We start from the raw sequence: 10561 nt of genomic DNA, 5'->3' as shown, positions 1-10561 counted from the left end.
TAGTGAGACAGCACTTGCACATTAGCAAGCCGGGTATCAGATGGCCCTTTTGTGCTTATTTGTTTCCTATGAAGAATGTAAGTCCTGCGGCTGCTCATGTTTCCTTTGGCAGCTGATTAGCTGAAGGTTCAGCATTCAGTAAATTTGCAGCCGTGGCAGAGGCACAGTCCCACCAGGTCCGCGGCCACTTGTTTGCCATGTGCTGAGCAAGGAGACCCCAAGCTGCCCCCTGGGCCACCACGTGTCACCTTCATCCTTGTGAGGTCTGCACCCCCACCCTGCACTGCCTGGCCACCACGGTGGGGCTGGATGCAAGCTGAGAGCTACTCTGTGTTCTGCTATGTAGTGATTTATTTAGGAAGTTGGAAGAAAATGCTAAAAAATAGGCAGAGGAATTAGAAGTTTCATATGTCTTTATAGATGTGTAGAAATGGTGTGGGTGAGGATTGCCCTGCTTCCTTTGCAACTGCTGGAGAGAAATGGGCACTTCTAAGGCAAATTTGTTTGTCCCTGAGGTCTGTATCTAAAACAGGTCTAAGAAATCAGTACCTAAAGCTGCCTGTTCATTTCTAATGACTGGCTCAGCTATAAGCACTCTGTAGATGTTAAAGGTAGATAGCATGAGTGCCATTGCAGGCAGACCCAGAACAGGGCTACTGACTTCTTTTCCCCATTAGATTTCAAACCTTGATGGATGAAGTTAGCTGCTGAAGTTAGCTACAAGAGGATGTCTAACATGAGGACTTGTCACCAGTGTCTTCTGCAGCTCATGTTCCTATAGGTATGACTTTCTTCACTTGAAGTGAATGCTGAATGCTGTTCTATCCAAGTAACTGAAAATCAGTGTTTCTACAAATAAACTAAAAAAAAAAAAAAAAAAAAAAAAAAGCTGGCTTCCAAACCTAAACTGAGGCTGAAATCTCTGCATCTTAATTCCTAAAATGCTTGGTGCCACTGGTACTCTTGGTGCACAGACACTGAGTTGTCTCTGAGTGAAGTTTGTTTATAGCTGTATCAGTAAACGAAACAGGCCAGAGTCAATTCTAGAGTCAATTTAGGGGGAACAACTGTTTATACTGGTGGATAGTGATAGGACAAGGGAGAATGGTTTTAAACTAAGATGGGAAATTTAGTTTAGATATTAGGAGGAGGTTTTTCACGCAGAGGGTGGTGACACACTGGAACAGGTTGCCCAAGGAGGCTGTGGATTCCCCATCCCTGCAGGCATTCAAGGCCAGGCTGGATGTGGCTCTGGGCAGCCTGGTCTGGTGGTTGGTGACCCTGCACATAGCAGGGGGTTAAAACCAGATGAGCATCGTGGTCCTTTTCAACCCAGGCCATCCTATGGTTCTATGATTTTATCATTCTATGATACTATGAAATCTCTAGCTTCAAAAGTGAGTGGCACACTACTGCTTGCAGCAGCACAGCCAAATATCCTTTCCCATCTTGAGCAAGGAGCTTTGTTCAAAGTGCTGGTGGGAGAAGCTGTGTCAGGCCCTTAGCTGGGTTTGCACATTGTATGGGAGATCTAGCCTAGGCCAGGGACTGTGCTGCCACTTATGTAGGAACAGAGAGTGAATGCGAGTTATGTCTTCCATCAGGCAAACAGGCCATATGCCCTGTACCTCGGGCATGGTTTTAACTGCAACAAAGATACTGGCTGCAGATACTGGACAACTGTCTGTATTTTCAGTATTGTTCTACACTGTGAGCATATCTGGGGAAGAGAATATATTACTTTAGCAAGCTCAACTTGCTAAAACTGGAGTGGAATTTCAATATTATTGAAATAATCAATAATATTTCAATATTATTTCAACGTGTGCCCCGGTGGCGCAAGTGGTAGGAATGCCACATTGCAACACCGGAGGCCCTGGGTTCGAATCCCCCTGTGGCGCAAGTGGTAGAAGTGCCGCTCTGCTACACAAAAGGCTCGAATCCCGGGGGGTTGGACTCAATGATCTCTAAGGTCCCTTCCAACCTGCACAAGACTATGATACTATGATATTATGCCCTTGTATTTTCTATGCTCAGTCTTTCAAGGCAGAATGCTCAATGTTATCTAAGTTTCACAGATCAGTCTTACCAACTCTGCTATGAAGTACAGCATTATTCTAGATGGAAGTTTTAGCACAGGAAAAGAGCTATTTCAAACAAAAAAGTACCATAATGGTGGTGATTCCTTGTGTTGTGCCCAGGTCTTCTCTCCCGAAGGCCCAAACTGTTTGTTACTTCACCCTCATGTTCCGCTCTGCCACAAGATGTTACTTTGGGCTGGGAAGCAGCAGTTTTAAGATGGGATGTTCTGGTGTCCCATCCCACATGGCATGAAGATACAGGGCAAGTGTGACTCATGTTAGATCTGGCTACGTAGGGATGGGAGGTGCGTATGTCTGTGTGAATGCATACGCATGGGAGGGGTAACTGGCCCTTGGATACAGCCAGGCACAGTTGTCCCAAGGTTCGTTGTGATCCCGTGAAGAAGTGCTGCAGTGGAGTTCACCACAATCCATAACTGCTGTGACCACCATCTGGAGAAGCAGTTCTCTGTTTCGCTTTGTAGATATGAATATTACTGCAAATACCAGTGAGAAACTCTCTACACTTCTTCCTATGGAATCACACATCTACAGGGCTCATGGTCACTACTGCTCTGCTTGCTTGTGCTTAAGTTTTCACAGCAACCAGATATTTATTTTCTTTAGTACGTATATATACTACTAAATGAATGAGGACCAAGTAATGAACTCAGGCATTCCCACTTATTGTCATATTACTTAGTAGTGCCCTCCCTCACTCTCTTTTGGGTCACTCCAGTTTCATTAGGAGATGTCAGTTCTAGAGGGAGCTGACCCTGCAGAGTATGGCCACAAGCCAGTCAGTGCTATTCAGCCCCAAAGCTTGAATCAACTCAGTAGAATAAACACAGCCAAACGGTCTGTGTGTTCAATGAGATGAAAAGAAGCAAACAATTCTGATTCCATTTAACACCGATTTAGGGCTCCTAATGCTGCCTTCCCCACAAATGACTCTGTTGTATTGTCTAGCTGAGGGCTTTTGTCCAAAGACGGGACAAGAGCCTGAGAACACTGTCTGTCCTGATAATGTTACAGGGAGAGTTCAGGTTTACAAGCAGTGCTTCTCTAGGAGGTATCCAACATGTTAATATTGGTAAAATAAAAATCTGGAATGAGAAAGATGTTTGGATCTCAAAAAGAGCATTCACTTATATATATGTATATATATATATATATGTGTGTGTGTGTGTGTGTGTGTGTATATATGTATGTATGTATATATGTATGTATATGTATATGTATGTATATATATATATATATATATATAATGTATATTTTATATTTCTTTTTTACCAGAGGGAAAGAGGTAGAGCTTGCCAACCATGCTAACTGCATAATGAATGGGATTAAGTTAACTTTGACCATGTTTGCAGTTTCCTGCAGGGACTAGATGTCAATGCATCTGAAGATATATGTTTAACACTTGTATAGAAGGGCCATCTTACACGACTAACGTGGTCTTCAGCGCTTCAAACTTAATAAAATTTACCTTACAGCCAGATGATATGCCAGCTTTGCAGATCACAGGACTGCTGATCTAGTTTATAATACCAGAATATAAAATATAGCTATAAAAACTGCTTCCTAAGGTTCATTGTTTATTCCTTGAATGCTTTTCTATTCATTTACTAATAGTGAATGTATGTTCTAAATCTAACTTTAAAAAGTATGTTCTTAAAAATTATATATTGAGATTGAAAATTGAATTACCCACCAAGAAGATGTATCTGCACATGAAGATATTCACATATGAATAAATGGAAGGCAGAACTCCAGTAACTGTAGCAGCAATAACATCTGAAACACTTTCAGGGACCTAAAATTGAGAAGACAAATGGTTTATAGGGAAAGAAGAAAGAAAAAAGAAGACTACACCAAATGAAACAAACCAACAACAACAATCGTGTTAGCAGTGCTGGTTCATGAATCAGCTTAAATTTATCTTTCAAGAAAAAAAGAAGAGCTTTCATTCCATTCCAAATTAGTCAGGCATAATAAGTTGTGTCAGAAAAATCTTTCTTTTAGAACAATCTTTATCTCTCTTTGCACTCACGGAATAGAAGAATGCATGTTTGCATTATGAGTTTTCTAGAAAATTAAATAATGTTGTCTAAAATATATGGCTATCTCCTGATAGAATTGTAACCATTACATTTAAAAGATTTTATTAGGAGCACCTTATCCTTTCCCACTTGCTGCATCCTGGCTCCAGGGTTGAGAACTGTTAACATGGCTCCTTCAGATTACCAGTGCTTTATTGTATGCGCATGTCTGGCATCAGTCTGTTTTTAGCAAGGGTCTTTTCGTCTATTTCCTTAATTCTTTTTTTTTTTCCTCAAAAAATGTTCTTAATACCCAAACATTTACCACTGTAGTCTAAATATTTTTCAAGCAAACTACAAGATTAGGAGGACAACTGCAACTTCAGAGCAAACAGCAGTGATCCCATTGCCCTCTCTGGGAGCCAAGCTGGGCACTGTAAATCGTGCACCCTTCAAAAGGAAGAGAGCTCACATCCTTCTCTTGGGGCTTCTGGTTTTGATAAGTTTTAAGTTGAAACCTTTATCAATCACTTCATAGAATCATAGAATCACAGAATGTCTTGGGTTGGAAGGGACCTGAAGGGTCATCAAGCTCCAACCCTCTTGTCACATGGAGGGCCAACAACCTGCACTTCTTAGGTTAAGCTTTAGCAACAAGAATTTCAATTCAGAAGCTGAAACACAGAATATGTTAAGAGAATTATATTACCCATTCTTCCCTATGCTGGCTGAACAGGAAGGACAGTCCTATCTTTTTTGCAGGGGAAGGACCTGATTGATTTCTACCGATTCTCATAACACCCGGCTTAATTGTACTTGTTATTATTCCAAGTAAAAGTCATATATCACTGGAAACACTATAAGAAAGCATTTGCATATAATTTTATTCAAATGATACTGTACAGAGTAACAAACAAGGGAGACCTACCTAGCTTGTATCTTAGAATGAGTTTGTCATTTCCTTGCCTTAATAACTGAGCCATTAGTTACTTAATTGAAAGGCTAAGAGGGAGCTCATTTCCTATATACCAGTTCTTTCCAAATGGAGTCAAAGGGAAGGTGGGATTCAAGCTGACGTACTAACTGCATGGAATTATTTGAAAGATCCAAGGAATGAAAGGAGAGGGAAGCACCAGGTGGGGCAGAAAATATAAGGACAGATTCTGGAAGAATGTATACATCTGCCTAATGTACTATCCTGCTATAATCACTGTGGATCTGCAGCCCTTTTGTTAATTTGTTTTGTAGGTACAAATTTATTCACACCAGATAAATTAATGAAGCAAAACCAGTGTACGCATCTTCTTATCTAATTGGCATCTGCAGACAAAGTGATGAGCTCTCTCATTTGTTTTCCTTTCCACAGGACATGCACAAGATTTAGGCCATGCTTTTCACATCTGTAAGTCAGAGATCCGCACTCCTTGCAGACTTGGACCTGGCTCTGGGCAGAGGAATAGTCCCATTCAGATGGTTTCTGAGGCGTGCTACTACCACGAGACCACTATTTAGCACTGCATAGCAAATCAAGCTGCAGCTTGGAATAGAAAATTGGGAAAAAAAATCACCAACTGTTTCAGGAGGACGAGTCCATAAAGGTAATGTAGCAATCACATTCTCTGATATGTTATTTTATTCTGTTGTGTAACAAGAGGTTTTCGGTAAGCCAGCTTTTATTAGATAATGCCAATTTGCACAAACCAAGATCAACTTCAACAAAACTCATGCACAGTTCTGAATAAACACCCCCTGAATAAACACCCCCTGCTCCTAGTTTCCTGCAACCAAGAAAACACTGCTTGGTGGGACTATTGGGAGCTTGGGCTACACTGGTCTGTGAATTCAAAACAGATCTATTGTGAAGATGGATCTGGATTTCTAGACGCTGTATTGTGGTTCCCTGAACCTAAACGTTCTAACTCTAATGAGGGCTAAGGATCAAGTCTGGACACCTGGTGGATCCCAGCATAAGCTGTGGAGCCCAGGTTTTACGCTTTCAGCATTTCACTGGGAGACTCCATGGAGTTTTCTGATCACTAAAACTCTGTGCGTACCTCCAACCCTGGCAATAAAGACCCAAATTCATCCAAGAGGGGAGATATAACCACCTAATTCCCAGAAGTCCAACTAGAATCACAGAGCTGTAGGGCTTGGAAGGGATCTCAGGAGATCATCCAGTCCAACCCAGGAAATGTAAAAATGTCAAGATTTAGTTCTAACTAGGTGATGGTTCTGCTTTGACAACAGCAGTGTTTCCTAAATTAACCCTTTACTTGCTGACTTCAGGCTGTGCTACCTTAATGCATCCAAAATAGATATCCCTGAAAGGTTGCCCTCGCTCTTCAATTAGTCCTGATTGCTACAGCCTGTCTCCTAAGTTGTGTAGAATAACAAGAAGCTTTTGCTTCAGACATTTACATGGGTGCCAGTCTGTTCCCAAGTGTTTATTAGCCCCAGATCCCTAGACACATTTGCCTGTCCTAGGGTTGAATTTGGAGAGGGGAACAAGGACAGTCAACAGCACCTGATTAAACTCATTATTGCCAGCTCTGGAAGAATCTGAATGTCACTTGGTGCAGATTAATTTCCATGCAAAATCTCTCATCCTCCCCCTTTTTCATGACATAAGGTACTGGCATTACCTTAGAAAAAAAATGTCTTAGTTGATATTCTATTGGCTACTCTGGAAGTTGTAATTGTGGAAGAAAGTAGCAAAATATTTGGAAAATTTCACAAGAAAATAAAGATTTGTCCTCCCCCCAAAGGTGGGGGGTTGTATTTTCTTTATTCCTATGGACAAGCCCACAACAACCTTAATCTTGACTTTGTGGAATAGTTAAATACCTGTTGTACACCTAAATATGATCAAGATCCACTGCACTGACCTTCCTGTATGATTCAGTAAGTTCTCCTCACAGACAGAATTCTGAACAAACCAAGCAAGTGTCTGCATTGCCCTTACCCTTTCATCTGCAAAGGTAAAGCTGGACTTTACCCATAGGTGAAATACATATGATTGCATCCCTTCTATAAATTCCAAATCAGAGAGCAGTACAGCACTAATCTCCATCAGTGCTGCTGTTACAATTGTCTCTCTCTGAATAAAAGTGTAATACTTGTTGGGCTGAAGAGCATAGGAATGAAGCTAAAATTAAAATTAGGATATTCAACTTAAATCAGGGGGACTTCAGTGCAAGGGCACGTCTGAGTTCTCATAACTCATGTGAAACTTCTCCTTTTGTCAGGTTCTGTATTAGGTAGTTCAGACATTTTTGGGGGGTGGGAGATTCTCGGTTTTTATTTTGCAGTGATAGGCCAGACATGTAACCAAAAACCTGGATCTTGATAAGCATCTCTATGCAACAGTGATACCTTCTGTGCCCTCTATGGATCCAATGCTCGATAGTCACACTGGGAACCGACTTCAGTTCTCCAAAGCTCCTGAGATGCAATTCACAGTGAAGCCTGTTTTTCTCCCTCCTTCCTATGAAGAAAAGAATAGAATAGAATAGATTTCCTCACACCATCAGAAACAATAGCAAGAAAAAAAAAATCTGCATAGGAATTTAGACTAAATAACTTAAAATAAAACCCCAAGCATAAGGCATTTTATAAAGGTCAAAGAACAAATACTGCAGTTCAGCAAAGACATAACCATTTTAGTAAACAGAACTGAAAACAGAGCAGTTTCTCCTCCCTCTCAGTCTGTTTCAGGCTTTAGAGTGCCAGCTTCTAGGTTAAGATCCATGATTATGCAATGAAGGATGCTCATCAGACCGAGTGGAAGATGACATTTGGGTACCTTATTTTATAATGTTTTCTAAACTTTGCTTAAACAGTATAAACAGTAGACAAAGGAAACCGGATTTTGCAATAAAAGCTATTTTTATGAAAGCAAAACAGTCACATGACTCTTACCCAGCTTTTAAAAGAGCAATAGAACTTGCTTTGCCTGCCAGCCCTGAAAAAGACTGAATTTAATGTCAAAGAAAGAGGTCTTGTTAGGCTACAGTGCTACATTCCAAATCTTACATGTTTATAGCTTTCCCCATTGTCATAACCCCACCCTCTTGAGTACTGAAATAAAATGCTTAATCCTTCATAGCTTTGACTTTTACTGTAGCTGAGACCCCTCTGATTCCTCCCTAGGTAAATTTTTCAAAGCAAAGTAGTTTGCATGCATGAGACATTTGTAAACACTGAGCTCACATACACTGGAGAGAAATTCAGGTCCCTGTGGGTACTTAAGCATGGCGATTTCAAACCATCCATGCCAAACTACACTGAGATTTGTCACTGTGTGCCCCTGTGTTCCCAGTGTAAAAGCAGTATTGTAGGCAAGCCCTGCTTGTTGCTTGCTAATTTCATCATGTATTGATTTATCCTGACACACAAACAATATTTTTTCTAAACACATCCCACTGGAAAACCACACTCGTTTTCCTTTTGAAATGAAGCTTTCCTTTTTCCCCACTGAAATGTTTCATAAGCTCCTTAAATGCGGTGCCGTTCCTTGTTACCTCTTCAGTGCTAACTGAACTGTGAATCTGATAATCCAAAAGCTGAACCCCCAAAAAGCACAAATGCTTCAGTGCAGAAAGTGGCACAGGATGCAAAGATTCCTGAGGGTGAGTGAGAGGAGAAGGGGCCAAGTAACCTAAGGCTACATTCTCCTACCCAGGAGACTATGGCTACAGAGCTGAGAGGAAAATTAAATACATTTGCAGTAGGAGGTAAGGTGTGTTTTATTTCAGCCACTCAGCCAGCTGAAAATCATCACCTTCGCTTTAGGGTTTTTGGTGAATGCATGTATGAGACATGTACATTAGGCATCCATGGTATCGTATGTTCAATAGATCTCTAGTGTTGAGTTCAGGATGATTTTAGCTCATCGTTTGATAAATATTTTGTCAAAAGAATAAGTTTGTAAATCATAAAGACGGTAGTGATTGGAAACTCAGTTCAGGTGCCTACACGTGGACATCTAGTTCCTTCTGAGGCAAAGCAGTTTCCTTTGATGGAACTGGCAGATAGATTCAGACTCAGCCCTCAGCTGCTCTTCCAGAAAATGAGAAAAGAAATATCTGGGGCAATCTGAAAGATGATCCTGGGCATCTGAAATATCTCCTTGTACAATTAAATTGAGATATTGACCTCCCTAGGTGATAATGGAAGCTTTGCCAGCCTCAGAATATTTACAGACACTTCAGATCACATCTCTAATGCTGACATCTCCAGGTCTCAGCTCTCATCTCTAGGTCTAATGTGAGTCTTGAGTTTTCTGGGCCACATTCTAATTCCTACGATGCATTTTCAGGCATCTCACATTTCTTTTCCAAGGATCAAAAAATATTTCGGTATTGCAGTACCTGTTGCTTTATGCCTAAACTCAGTTTTGGTGCTTAGCCTCATATGTCTCCTTATACTACTTAGCTCTAAACACTTTTCATAATGCAAATTGTAAATTTTCTATTCTGGGACTGCTTTTTGAATGAAGACAGGCTGCATTGTGTGTATAAAACAATACATCACAAGTCTTCTCAAAGCAGAAAAATTCATGGAGCAGTCACATAAATACAGTGTTGATTAAACTAAACTGGCAATATGGACAAATCAAGCTTAAACACAACTATCTCTTCACCCTGTCCTGTGTGTCAGGCAGCAGCAGGAGCAGGCAGCTGAGTAAAGGGGTATGAGCTGAGGTGCTCCCAGCACTGCCCCATCACACAGCACCCCAACCAGCTCAGTAAAGCCAGTTCCACGGCAGTGACCAAATTCAGCCAGGAGTTCAGATCACAAGTCCATAGTGATGAGATAGGCTGAGTCTGAGGTCAATCTCAGGATGGGTGACGTTCATAAGTATGTGCTCCACACAGATCCAGCATGGAGAAAGGGCAGGAGCTGGGGCTGACATGGAGCTCCCAAACAAAAGGACTAGGTTCCCGCTGAGACATCTCACAGCTTCAGTTCACTCAGCTCTTCTGAAAAAGGTCACTTCAGAGCTGGCCCTTAGTGCCAGCAGGCACACTGATGGGGCAAAGCCAAGTCTGCACCTCCCTTAGGGCCATCACACTGTGATCCAGAAATAACACCAATTCTAGTAGCTGAGGTAGGAGTTAGGAGCTGTGAGACTGGATCTTCTCATTATGAGAAGTGCTGAAAAGCAGATCTCCCTCTTTCTGGGTAGGAGCTCTACTACTAATTTCTTCCTAAAAACTACTTTTTTTCACTTTTTTCACTACTGTATGATGGTAATTATCTTTTTGCTCCTCTGTTTAGCTAATTAATGCAGCTTAACTATCCCTTCGTGATGCTGAAGACTTCTGCCACCAGATCAGGAGCTGCTACTCAGGTTCTTTGCCACCTTGCCTGGAAATAGATGCTGATCTGCCTCCAGCTGATCCTTGCCTTCAAGACTGATGCACTTCGCAAAGGTGC

Source organism: Coturnix japonica, chromosome 1 (genome assembly GCF_001577835.2).
Source record: "Coturnix japonica isolate 7356 chromosome 1, Coturnix japonica 2.1, whole genome shotgun sequence".
Classification (NCBI taxonomy): Eukaryota; Metazoa; Chordata; class Aves; order Galliformes; family Phasianidae; genus Coturnix; species Coturnix japonica.
The sequence above is the reverse complement of the archived record's forward strand: the minus strand, read 5'-3'. Positions refer to the sequence as shown.